The sequence below is a fragment of the Rattus norvegicus genome, chromosome X, assembly GCF_036323735.1.
Source record: "Rattus norvegicus strain BN/NHsdMcwi chromosome X, GRCr8, whole genome shotgun sequence".
Classification (NCBI taxonomy): domain Eukaryota; kingdom Metazoa; phylum Chordata; class Mammalia; order Rodentia; family Muridae; genus Rattus; species Rattus norvegicus.
The window spans coordinates 6,034,905-6,046,993 of NC_086039.1; the positions used below are offsets into that span (position 1 = coordinate 6,034,905).

At 39.5% G+C, this 12,089-nt stretch overlaps 1 long non-coding RNA gene across 1 annotated transcript in view; it reads right to left on the reverse strand.

The window, feature by feature from the left end:
• The window catches only part of LOC120099384 (uncharacterized), a 40,942-nt gene extending 30,808 nt beyond the window's left edge, over positions 1-10,134 (reverse strand). The window contains exon 1 of the long non-coding RNA XR_005498568.2: positions 9,364-10,134. This is a non-coding gene — a long non-coding RNA (uncharacterized LOC120099384). The remainder of the gene's footprint in view (positions 1-9,363) is intronic.
• Positions 10,135-12,089: the final 1,955 nt, after the last annotated feature.

A 12,089-nucleotide genomic window follows, 5' to 3' on the forward strand; every position in this document is an offset into this window, starting at 1 on the left:
ATGAATATCGACGCAAAAATACTCAATAAAATTCTGGCAAACCGAGTCCAAGAGCACATCAAAACAGTCATCCAGCATGACTTCATCCCAGGCATGCAGGGATTGTTTAATATAGGGAAAACCATCAATGTGATCTGTTATATAAACAAACTGAAAGAACAAAACCACATGATCATTTCATTAGACGCTGAGAAAGCATTTGACAAAATTCAACACCCCTTCATGATAAAAGTCATGGAAAGAATAGGAATTCAAGGCCCATACCTAAACATAGTAAAAGCCATATACAGCAAACCAGTTGCTAACATTAAACTAAATGGAGAGAAACTTGAAGCAATCCCACTAAAATCAGGGACTAAACAAGGCTGCCCACTCTCTCCCTACTTATTCAATATAGTTCTTGAAGTTCTAGCCAGAGCAATCAGAGAACAAAAGGAGATCAAGGGGATACAGATCAGAAAAGAAGAAGTCAAAGTATCACTATTAGCAGATGATATGATAGTATATTTAAGGGATCCCAAAAGTTCCACCAGAGAACTATTAAAGCTGATAAACAACTTCAGCAAAGTGGCTGGGTATAAAATTAACTCAAATAAATCTGTAGCCTTCCTCTACACAAAAGAGAAACAAGCCGAGAAAGAAATTAGGGAAACGACACCCTTCATAATAGACCCAAATAATGTAAAGTACCTCGGTGTGACTTTAACCAAGCAAGTAAAAGATCTGTACAATAAGAACTTCAAGCCTCTGAAGAAAGAAATTGAAGAAGACCTCAGAAGATGGAAAGATCTCCCATGCTCATGGATTGGCAGGATTAATACAGTAAAAATGCCCATTTTACCAAAAGCGATCTACAGATTCAATGCATCCCCCATCAAAATACCAATCCAATTCTTCAAAGAGTTAGACAGAACAATTTGCAAATTCATCTGGAATAACAAAAAACCCAGGATAGCTAAAACTATCCTCAACAATAAAAGGACTTCAGGGGGAATCACTATCCCTGAACTCAAGCAGTATTACAGAGCAAGAGTGATAAAAACTGCATGGTATTGGTACAAAGACAGACAGATAGACCAGTGGAACAGAATTGAAGACGCAGAAATGAACCCACACACTTGATTTTTGACAAAGGAGCCAAAACCATCCAATGGAAAAAAGATAGCATTTTCAGCAAATGGTGCTGGTTCAACTGGAGGTCAGCATGTATAAGAATGCAGATTGATCCCTGCTTATCACCCTGTACAAAGCTTAAGTCCAAGTGGATCAAGGACCTCCACATCAAACCAGATACACTCAAACTAATAGAAGAAAAACTAGGGCAGCATCTGGAACACATGGGCACTGGAAAAAAAATCCTGAACAAAACACCAATGGCTTATGCTCTAAGATCAAGAATCGACATATGGGATCTCATAAAACTGCAAAGCTTCTGTAAAGGCAAGGACACTGTGGTTAGGACAAAATGGCAACCAACAGATTGGGAAAAGATCTTTACCAATCCTACAACAGATAGAGGCCTTATATCCAAAATACACAAAGAACTCAAGAAGTTAGATCGCAGGGAGTCAAATAACCCTATTAAAAATGGGGTTCAGAACTAAACAAAGAATTCACAGCTGAGGAATGCCGAATGGCTGAGAAACACCTAAAGAAATGTTCAGCATCTTTAGTCATAAGGGAAATGCAAATCAAAACAACCCTGAGATTTCACCTCACACCAGTGAGAATGGCTAAGATCAAAAACTCAGGTGACAGCAGATGCTGGCGAGGATGTGGAGAAAGAGGAACACTCCTCCATTGTTGGTGGGATTGCAGACTGGTAAAACCATTCTGGAAATCAGTCTGGAGGTTCCTCAGAAAATTGGACATTGAACTGCCTGAGGATCCAGCTATACCTCTCTTGGGCATATACCCAAAAGATGCCTCAACATATAAAAGAGACACGTGCTCCACTATGTTCATCGCAGCCTTATTTATAATAGCCAGAAAATGGAAAGAACCGAGATGCCCTTCAACAGAGGAATGGATACAGAAAATGTGGTACATCTACACAATGGAATATTACTCAGCTATCAAAAACAACGAGTCTATGAAATTCGTAGGCAAATGGTTGGAACTGGAAAATATCATCCTGAGTGAGCTAACCCAATCACAGAAAGACATACATGGTATGCACTCATTGATAAGTGGCTATTAGCCCAAATGCTTGAATTACCCTAGATCCCTAGAACAAACGAAACTCAAGACGGATGATCAAAATGTGAATGCTTCACTCCTTCTTTAAATGAGGAAAAAGAATACCCTTGGCTGGGAAGGGAGAGGCAAAGATTAAAACGAGACTGAAGGAACACCCATTCAGAGCCTGCCCCACAGGTGGCCCATACATATACAGCCACCCAATTGGACAAGATGGATGAAGCAAAGAAGTACAGACCGACAGGAGCCGGATGTAGATCGCTCCTGAGAGACACAGCCAGAATACAGCAAATACAGAGGCGAATGCCAGCAGCAAACCACTGAACTGAGAATAGGTCCCCCGTTGAAGGAATCAGAGAAAGAACTGGAAGAGCTTGAAGGGGCTCGAGACCCCAAAAGTACAACAATGTCAAGCAACCAGAGCTTCCAGGGACTAAGCCACTACCTAAAGACTATATATGGACTGACCCTGGACTCTGACCCCATAGGTAGCAATGAATATCCTAGTAAGAGCACCAGTGGAAGGGGAAGCCCTGGGTCCTGCTAAGACTGAACCCCCAGTGAACTAGACTATGGGGGGAGGGCGGCAATGGGGGGAGGGTTGGGAGGGGAACACCCATAAGGAAGGGGAGGGGGGAGGGGGATTTTGCCCGGAAACCGGGAAAGGGAATAACACTTGAAATGTATATAAGAAATACTCAAGTTAATAAAAAAAATGTTTTAATAATGTAAAAAAAAAAAAAACTCAGGTGACAACAAATGCTGGCGAGGATGCAGAGTAAGAGGAACACTCCTCCATTGTTGGTGGGATTGCACACTGGTACAACCATTCTAGAAATCAGTCTGGAGTTTCCTCAGAAAATTGGACATTGAACTGCCTGAGGATCCAGCTATACCTCTCTTGGGCATATACCCACAAGATGCACCATCATATAAAAAAGACACGTGCTCCACTACGTTCATAGCAGCCTTATTTTTAATAGCCAGAAGCTGTAAAAACCCAGATGCCCTTCAACAGAGGAATGGACACAGAAAATGTGGTACATCTACACAATGGAATATTACTCACCTATCAAAAACAATGATTTTATGAAATTCATAGGCAAATGGTTGGAACTGGAAAATATCATCCTGAGTGAGGTAACCCAATCAAAAAAAAACACACAGGGTATGCATTCATTGATAAGTGGCTATTAGCCCAAATGCTTGAATTACCCTAGATGCCTAGAACAAATGAAACTCAAGACGGATGATCAAAATGTGAATGCTTCACTCCTTCTTTAAAAGGGGAACAAGAATACCCTTGGCAGGGAAGGGAGAGGCAAAGATTAAAACAGAGACAGAAGGGACACCCATTCAGCGCCTGCCCAACATGTGGCCCATACATATACAGCCACTCAGTTAGACAAGATGGATGACGCAAAGAAGTGCAGGCAGACAGGAGCCGGATGTAGATCTCTCCTGAGAGACACAGCCAGAATACAGCAAATACAGAGGCAAATGCCAGCAGCAAACCACTGAACTGAGAACAGGACCCCCATTGAAGGAATCAGAGAAAGAACTGGAAAGCTTGAAGGGGCTCGAGACCCCTTATGAACAACCATGCCAAGCAACCAGAGCTTCCAGGGACTAAGACACTACCTAAAGACTATACATGGACTGACCCTGGACTCTAACCTCATAGGTAGCAATGAATATCCTAGTAAGAGCACCAGTGGAAGGGGAAGCCCTGGGTCCTGCTAAGACTGAACCCCCAGTGAACTTGGTTGTTGGGGGGAGGGCGGCGAGGGGAACACCCATAAAGAAGGGGATGGAGAGGGGTTAGGGGGATGTTGGCTCATAAACCGGGAAAGGGAATAACACTTGAAATGTTAATAAGAAATACTCAAGTTAATAAAAATAATAATGTTTAAAAAAAAGCATCATCCTGGAAAAATCCCTTGTGGTCTTTTTAGGTCAGTTCCTTCTTCCCACCCATAGCCCACCACTTAGTGCATACACATTGATATACAATACACACTGGTCTATAATCTATGCATTGTCTAGCATTTTATGTAAATGCAGTTTTGCAATATGTAGGTTCTTTTAATTAAGCTTCAGACATTTTTAAGCCGACAATCATTTTTGGTTTTAGCTGCATGGGTGAACATGACTAATTTTTCTTTCTAAAAGACATTTTAAAAAAGTTATTAATTTTATCTTATGTGTTTGACTATTTGCTTGTGTGCATGCCTATGCACTATGCAAGTTACATGGCCACAAAAACCAGAGAAGGCATTGGATCCTCTGGAATTAGATTCCTGATGATTTTTGGCCACCATGTAGGTACTGGGGCTTAAACATGACTTTCCTCTTGTAAGAGTAATTAGCACTCTTAATGGCTGCATCTTCATTTCATCCATTTGTTGTCAATTTTAGATACATTTCTTTAATGATTGAGGCCTCTGCCTTTCTATTATTATCTAATTACTTGTCACTCCTGTAGTTTTATATCTTTTTCCCGTTTCTAATTAAATTGTTCCTCTTCTCATTGTGTTCTTGAGGATCTGGAGATACAAACATGCCTGGAACCCTGGGTTCCATTCTTAGTACCACAATGATGCGCCCACCTGTGGTTGCAGGACTTAGGGAACTAAGGTAAAAAGATAGAGAGCTCAACACCAGCCTGAGTGGCATAGCAATACTCTACTTCAAAGTCCAAGAGCTAGCAATTCATCACAGAAAGCATCTCTCTGATATGAATACAGCTTTGAGTTCAATTGCTAGTATTGCAGAACAGAAGGAAAAGACATTGTTACATGTTTGGAATAGAGATATTTTAATTTAGGTATGTATTTTCCTAAGTTAAAGCTACCTTTTCTGTACTTTTCCTTTCATCCTATTCTTTTTTTTTTCTTTTTTTTTTTCTTTTTTTTTTTTCGGAGCTGGGGACCGAACCCAGGGCCTTGCGCTCGCTAGGCAAGCGCTCTACCGCTGAGCTAAATCCCCAACCCCTCATCCTATTCTTTTAATCTTATATAGCATCTTACCTTATAGCCCAGACTGGTGTCTAACCCGTTACCCTTCTGCCTCAGCTTTCCATCGATTTCTTCTTTTTCTTAGCAATATTCTAAGAACAGACTTTGTAAATTTTTGCATTAAATTTTCTCAGTTTTACTTTCACTCCTTAGATTTATTTTTAAGTTTTGTTTTTAATTGACAAACAGTAACTGAATATATCTGTAGGGCACAATATAGAATGATTAAATCTGGCTACTTAACAAATCAATCATTTCACATGTTTATCTTTTTCCATAAAAGTATTTTAAAATTTCACTTTTAGTATTTTTGAAACACATACTATGTTACTGTATTGTAGCCAATAGTATGCTCAGTTGATTTGTATCCTTTGATCAAAACCTCTGCTTTTCCCAGCCTGCCTCTACTAACTATCGTCTTACTCTGCTTCCATGAGTTCAGTGGTTTATAGTTCACACGTGAATGAAGCCTTGTACTGTTGTATATTTTGCAGTTGTTTTTCACTTTGGCAGTTCTGTGGTTCATTTCTGTTGTTAAAAGCAACAGCCCCCTTTAAAGTTCAAATTTTTATTCTATTTGTGTACATATGCCACATTTTCTTTGTAGGTCAACTTCCTTTAAAAAATTTTTGTGTCCTATTAAAGAAATAACTCCTTATATTTATTTTTAAAATATTTTTAGGTTTTTGTGTCATGATTTTTTTGAGATTATAATATAGTTACATTTCTTTCTTTTCTTCACTCAAAATCCTCCATTATATTCCTCCTTGCTCTTTTTCAAGTTAACGGGCTTCTTATTTAATTGTTACTGCATATATATATATATATATATATATATATATATATATATATATATGTATACATATATATTGTGTCTGTATCTTGTAGTTTTGAATAAGAATTGTCCCCATAGCCTCATGATTTGAATGAGTGGTCACCTGAGTGTGAGACTATTTGAAAGGATTTAGAGGGGTGGAGGAAATGTGTCACTGGAGGAAGGCTTTCAGGTTTCAAAATGACAATTTTCAGCCCAGTGTCTCTGTATTCATGATGCCTGCAGATCCAGATGTAGAACTCTCATCTGGATGTAGAATTCTTAGCTATTTCTTCAGTACCACATGTGCCTGCATGCCACCATGTTCCCGGCCAGGATGACAATTGTTGAAACCTCTGAAACTAAGACAGCCCCAATTGAATCCTTTTTTTCATAAGAGTTGCCATGGTCACAATGTCTCTTCCCAGCAATAGAACATGACTAAGACAATGAAATATATGTATATATATATGTATATATGTATATATATATGTATACACACACATATTCCTAAATATAATCTACCCAGTCTGTATCGTAACCTGTTAATTGTATTTTTTCAGAATTGGCTATTTGGTATTGGAGAACCAATTGGTTAGCTATTCCCCAGAGAACAGTATTTCTCAAACTCTCAACATTAATTGGTTGACTGTGGATTGTTGTGTAATGTTGAAAGCATCATGGACTTTCTCCACTTTGGGATGTCTATTGGTGGTGTTTTTGTTGAGCTCATGTATAGGCAGCCAATAATCTAATTTTATGTTTGGTGTTAATAAGGATTGAGGTTCTTTTTAAATATATTTTAACTTACTGTTTGAGAGTTCACATCTGTATTCTCTTTATTTCCACTGAGTTTTCAAATGCTCTGAACAATATTTTCCAAAAATACTATCCTTATGCTCTTTGTGTGTGTGTGTGTGTGTGTGTGTGTGTGTGTGTGTGTGTGTTGGTGATTGTGTTTTGGGGTATGTATTGTATGTGTTGTTATTTTGTGTGTGTGTGTGTTTGTGTGTGTGATTTCTCAGTGTGCTCCTCCTCCTCCTCCTCCTCCTCCTCCTCCTCATCATCATCATTAAAACTTTTCTCAGATGGGATTTCTCATTGAACTAGAACCTGCCAAGAAAGCTATCTTGTTGGCCAATGGTCCCCAAGTATCCATCTGTCTGACTCCCCAGTGTTGGGATTACACTATGTGCCAGGATATCCAAGGATTTTTTTAATGCTAGTTCAGTGCATGGAACTCAAGTGTTCTTGCTCACAACTACTTGACTGAGCTGCCTTTCTGTTTCCCTTGTCTTCTTTTACAAAATGTCAGTTAACCATATCCACACATGTCTATTTCTATGCCTTCTATTATGTGTTATGGATTGTGTGGCTATATTCATGTCAATATCTAATTCTTAAGTACTGAAAACTCATCATACAACTTGAAATTGGTAGTCTAAATCTGTAAACTTGATTCTTCTCTTTCAAAATCTGTTTTATTTCATGTTTACATTGACAGTTTATTAGATATACTACATTTGTACTGTATTTTGTAGGATTTAAATTAATAATTTGTAAACATGTATTTATAGGAAAATATCTATAGTATTAAGTTATTAATAAGGATGCAAATCTTGGGCAAGTATTAGATAAACTGCTGAAATGTTGAATTATTTTAAGTTCTTTCTCATGTGTTTTTAATCAAAATGATCCTGAGCTACTAAGTGACTAAATTTTCTTAAACCTGACAAGGGTTGGAGAAATGGCTCAGTTTCAATTTTTAGAACCTACACAGAATAGAAGCTCACAACCATCTGCAACTTCAGTCACAAGGGATATGACACCCTCTTTCGGTCTCTGTGGTCATTGCATGCATGCAGTACATAGACATACATACAGACAAAACACCTGTACACATAAAATAAAATCTCAAAAACAAATTGAATCTGAGAACAGCTCAGAATCTCAAAAGTACTAATATTGGAAAGTGCATGCAAGAATACCTAATAAAACCATTCAGTTTTATTGAGAAATAGGTCAGATTATTGGTTTTGTTTTACAGATGCTTTTATGAATCCCATTGTCTCTGTACTTTTTGTCCTATTCAAAGTTAGTTGTGTAAATTGATGAGAGAAAACAGAATAAAAAAATGACAAGCTCTATGAGACTAGACCTCATTTACAAAACCCACATGTGGAGTTCTTGCAGTAGGTATTAGTGATATGAGGTAGGCCAGAAGTTAGATATGAGACAACTAAGAAAAACTCCAGTTACACTTTGGTAGCTGTGTCTCCTGATGATAAGGATAACCTTTTGTGGTTAAGCATCCTTGAAGCTGCAGTTAGATTGTTTTCACTCCAGAAATTAAGGCAACAAAGCATTCTCCCACACGTGTGCACTAATATATGATATGCATCCTGAAGAGACCTGATGTCATTGTAATATCACTTGCATTGTAGTTTTGACATCTGCTCAGGAGAAAAAATGCCGTAAAAGGGAGACCTGGCCTATCATGATTTGGAAGAGAAAATGGATTTCCTTATTTACTCCATAAATATGCCACTAACCTCATAATTATTCATAAATGCTTCTATGAAATCTACAGCAGAGCCCAGTGGATGGCATACTATTTTCTTTAGAGTTTTTGATTAGGTTAACTTTGATAAATAAACAGATAAAACTGTATTCTTTTGACTAAATTCTTGCCTTCAAGACAAGAACTTCAACCTCACTACAGAACTAGTCAAGAGTAAATAAATATAGCTGAGAGGCAGAATATGCTTCCATTGCTCACTGCTTCTCCGGGGTCTCAGAAGAAATACATTAGCAAGCACAGGATGTAGAAATGGCAACCATTGGACTGAACATGGGGAACCCCACTGGAAGAATTAGAGAAAGGATCAAAGGAGCTGATCCCATAGGAAGAACAACAATTTCAACCAACCAGATACCCAGAGATCCCAGGGACTAAACCACCAACAAAAGAGGGGGACCCATGGCTCCAGCTGCATATGTAGCAGAGGATGGCCTTGTTGAGCATCAGTGGGAGGAGAGTCCCTTAGTCCTTTGAAGGCTCAATCTCATACCCCAGTGTAGAGGAATGCCAAGGCAGGGAGGTGGGAGAGTGGGTAGGTGGGGGAGCACCCTCATAGAAACAGGGGAGAATGAGATAGGGGATTTCCAGAGGAGAAACCAGGAAAGGGGATGACATTTGAAATGTAAATAAATAAAATATCCAATAAATAAAGAAAAGAAATGACATTAAAAAACAAAGGCAGAAACAAGGAAGAAACTTGCAAGCTCTATATTCCTAGCTGAAAAGACATTACTTTTGAGCATTGAGGTTACCTCTAGCGACGCAACCAAAGCCAGGAGTTTAGCAGCCAGAAGGCTACAGTAATTGAGTACATGACCATTTCCCTTTTGGCTCGTTCTTTGTTCTCCTCTTCTAGATGCTGCAATCGTCTATTCAGCTTGAGGATCTGGCGTCTCAATGAAGTTGCGTCCACAGCGGTAATCTCCTCTGAACTTGCTTCAATTGCTGTGTCGAAACTGGAAGTGCTGTGTCTAATGTTGTCATGCTGAGGAGGAGAGATGCAACACAATGCAGGTCTGCAATTTTGACCTAGCACACTCATGATCCGGCGGTAAGCCCCGTTAGTGGAAGACTGGAGAAGGTACAAAAACCCTCGAGCAGAGGAAAGATTGGCTCTATTATCAGGTAACATTTGGAGAAGATGGATGGGAGCCTGGCTCTGGCAGTACTAGTTCAAGTGATAGGACTGAAGACTAGCTATACATTTTGTGAAACACAGTCTTTAGCTTGGCAGCTGCATGAATTTCTTCATTGTGGGGTGTCAGAGATGTTTTAAATTCAGTAATCTTGTGAGGCTTCACTTAACCCAAGGACATGAGGTAGTTGTAGTAGTTGTAGTGCCAAGGTTTGGATGTAGTTGACTGAGCCTGCTGGTCTTGAAATGGAATGAACTGGCATACTTCCTACCATGACAACCCTTTCTGGAACCTGTGTCATCACACACATGCTTGGAACTCTTTGGAATTCTTGTTCCAGGTCCCTTTAGTTCTCCTGAGACCCTCTTAGGCTAATAACAACATTGTATTTCATTTCATCTTGAAATGGAATGAACTGGCATACTTCCTACCATGACAACCCTTTCTGGAACCTGTGTCATCACACACATGCTTGGAACTCTTTGGAATTCTTGTTCCAGGTCCCTTTAGTTCTCCTGAGACCCTCTTAGGCTAATAACAACATTGTATTTCATTTCATCATTGGTTTGATTAATTTCTGCCATGTCAGGAGAAGTGTAAGAAGGAAATATTATCCCATTCCCCAGATATGGACCAGCTCCTACTTGCTGTTCAATGTCTGCTTTTATGCTCTACCTTGAATTTTGTGACTTGGTTCAGTGTAAACACTGAGTTTAGAGTACCTTTATCCCGCTATACCTGTGGAAGATCTCCTGGCTGGAATGGAGAATGTTCTCCAAGGTTATAGACTGAGCACAAGAAGGAACTGTGGCAAAACAAAGCACCTGGTGGGCAGTCTGGGAAAGTCTTATTTGGCTACTTTATTATTTTTGTATGTATGTATATGTGCATGGTGTGTGTGTGTGTGTGTGTGTGTGTGTGTGTGTGTGTGGTGGCCAGAGGAAAACGCCAAAGGCCATCTGGAACCCTGGTGCACTGAAGCTACCGGGAAGGGGCGGCGCATATCTTCCTGGTTGCTGCCACTGCAGAGAGCCCTTGGGCAGCACCCTACGAGCGAACTTGAGCCTCGGGACCACAGGTAAGACCAACTTTTCTGCTGCAAGAAAGCTGCCTGGTGAACTCAAGACACAGGCCCACAGGAACAGCTGAAGACCTGTAGAGAGGAAAAACTACACGCCCGAAAGCAGAACACACTGTCCCCATAACTGACTGAAAGAGAGGAAAACAGGTCTACAGCACTCCTGACACACAGGCTTATAGGACAGTCTAGCCACGGTCAGAAATAGCAGAACAAAGTAACACTAGAGATAATCTGATGGTGAGAGGCAAGCGCAGGAACCCAAGCAACAGAAACCAAGACTACATGTCATCATCGGAGCCCAATTCTCCCACCAAAACAAACATGGAATATCCAAACACACCAGAAAAGCAAGATCTAGTTTCAAAATCATATTTGATCATGATGCTGGAGGACTTCAAGAAAGACATGAAGAACTCCCTTAGGGAAACACAGGAAAACATTAATAAACAAGTAGAAGCCTACAGAGAGGAATCGCAAAAAACCCTGAAAGAATTCCAGGAAAACACAATCAAACAGATGAAGGAATTAAAAATGGAAATAGAAGCAATCAAGAAAGAACACATGGAAACAACCCTGGATATAGAAAACCAAAAGAAGAGACAAGGAGCTGCAGATACAAGCTTCACCAACAGAATACAAGAGATGGAAGAGAGAATTTCAGGAGCAGAAGATTCCATAGAAATCATTGACTCAACTGTCAAAGATAATGTAAAGCGGAAAAAGCTACTGGTCCAAAACATACAGGAAATCCAGGACACAATGAGAAGATCAAACCTAAGGATAATAGGTATAGAAGAGAGTGAAGACTCCCAGCTCAAAGGACCAGTAAATATCTTCAACAAAATCATAGAAAAAAACTTCCCTAACCTAAGAAAAGAGATACCCATAGACATACAAGAAGCCTACAGAACTCCAAATAGATTGGACCAGAAAAGAAACACCTCCCATCACATAATTGTCAAAATACCAAACGCACAAAATAAAGAAAGAATATTAAAAGCAGTAAGGGAAAAAGATCAAGTAACATATAAAGGCAGACCTATCAGAATCACACCAGACTTCTCGCCAGAAACTATGAAGGCCAGAAGATTCTGGACTGATGTCATACAGACCCTAAGAGAACACAAATGCCAGCCCAGGTTACTGTATCCTGCAAAACTCTCAATTAACATAGATGGAGAAACCAAGATATTCCATGACAAAACCAAATTTACACAATATCTTTCTACAAATCCAGCACTACAAAGGATAATATATGGTA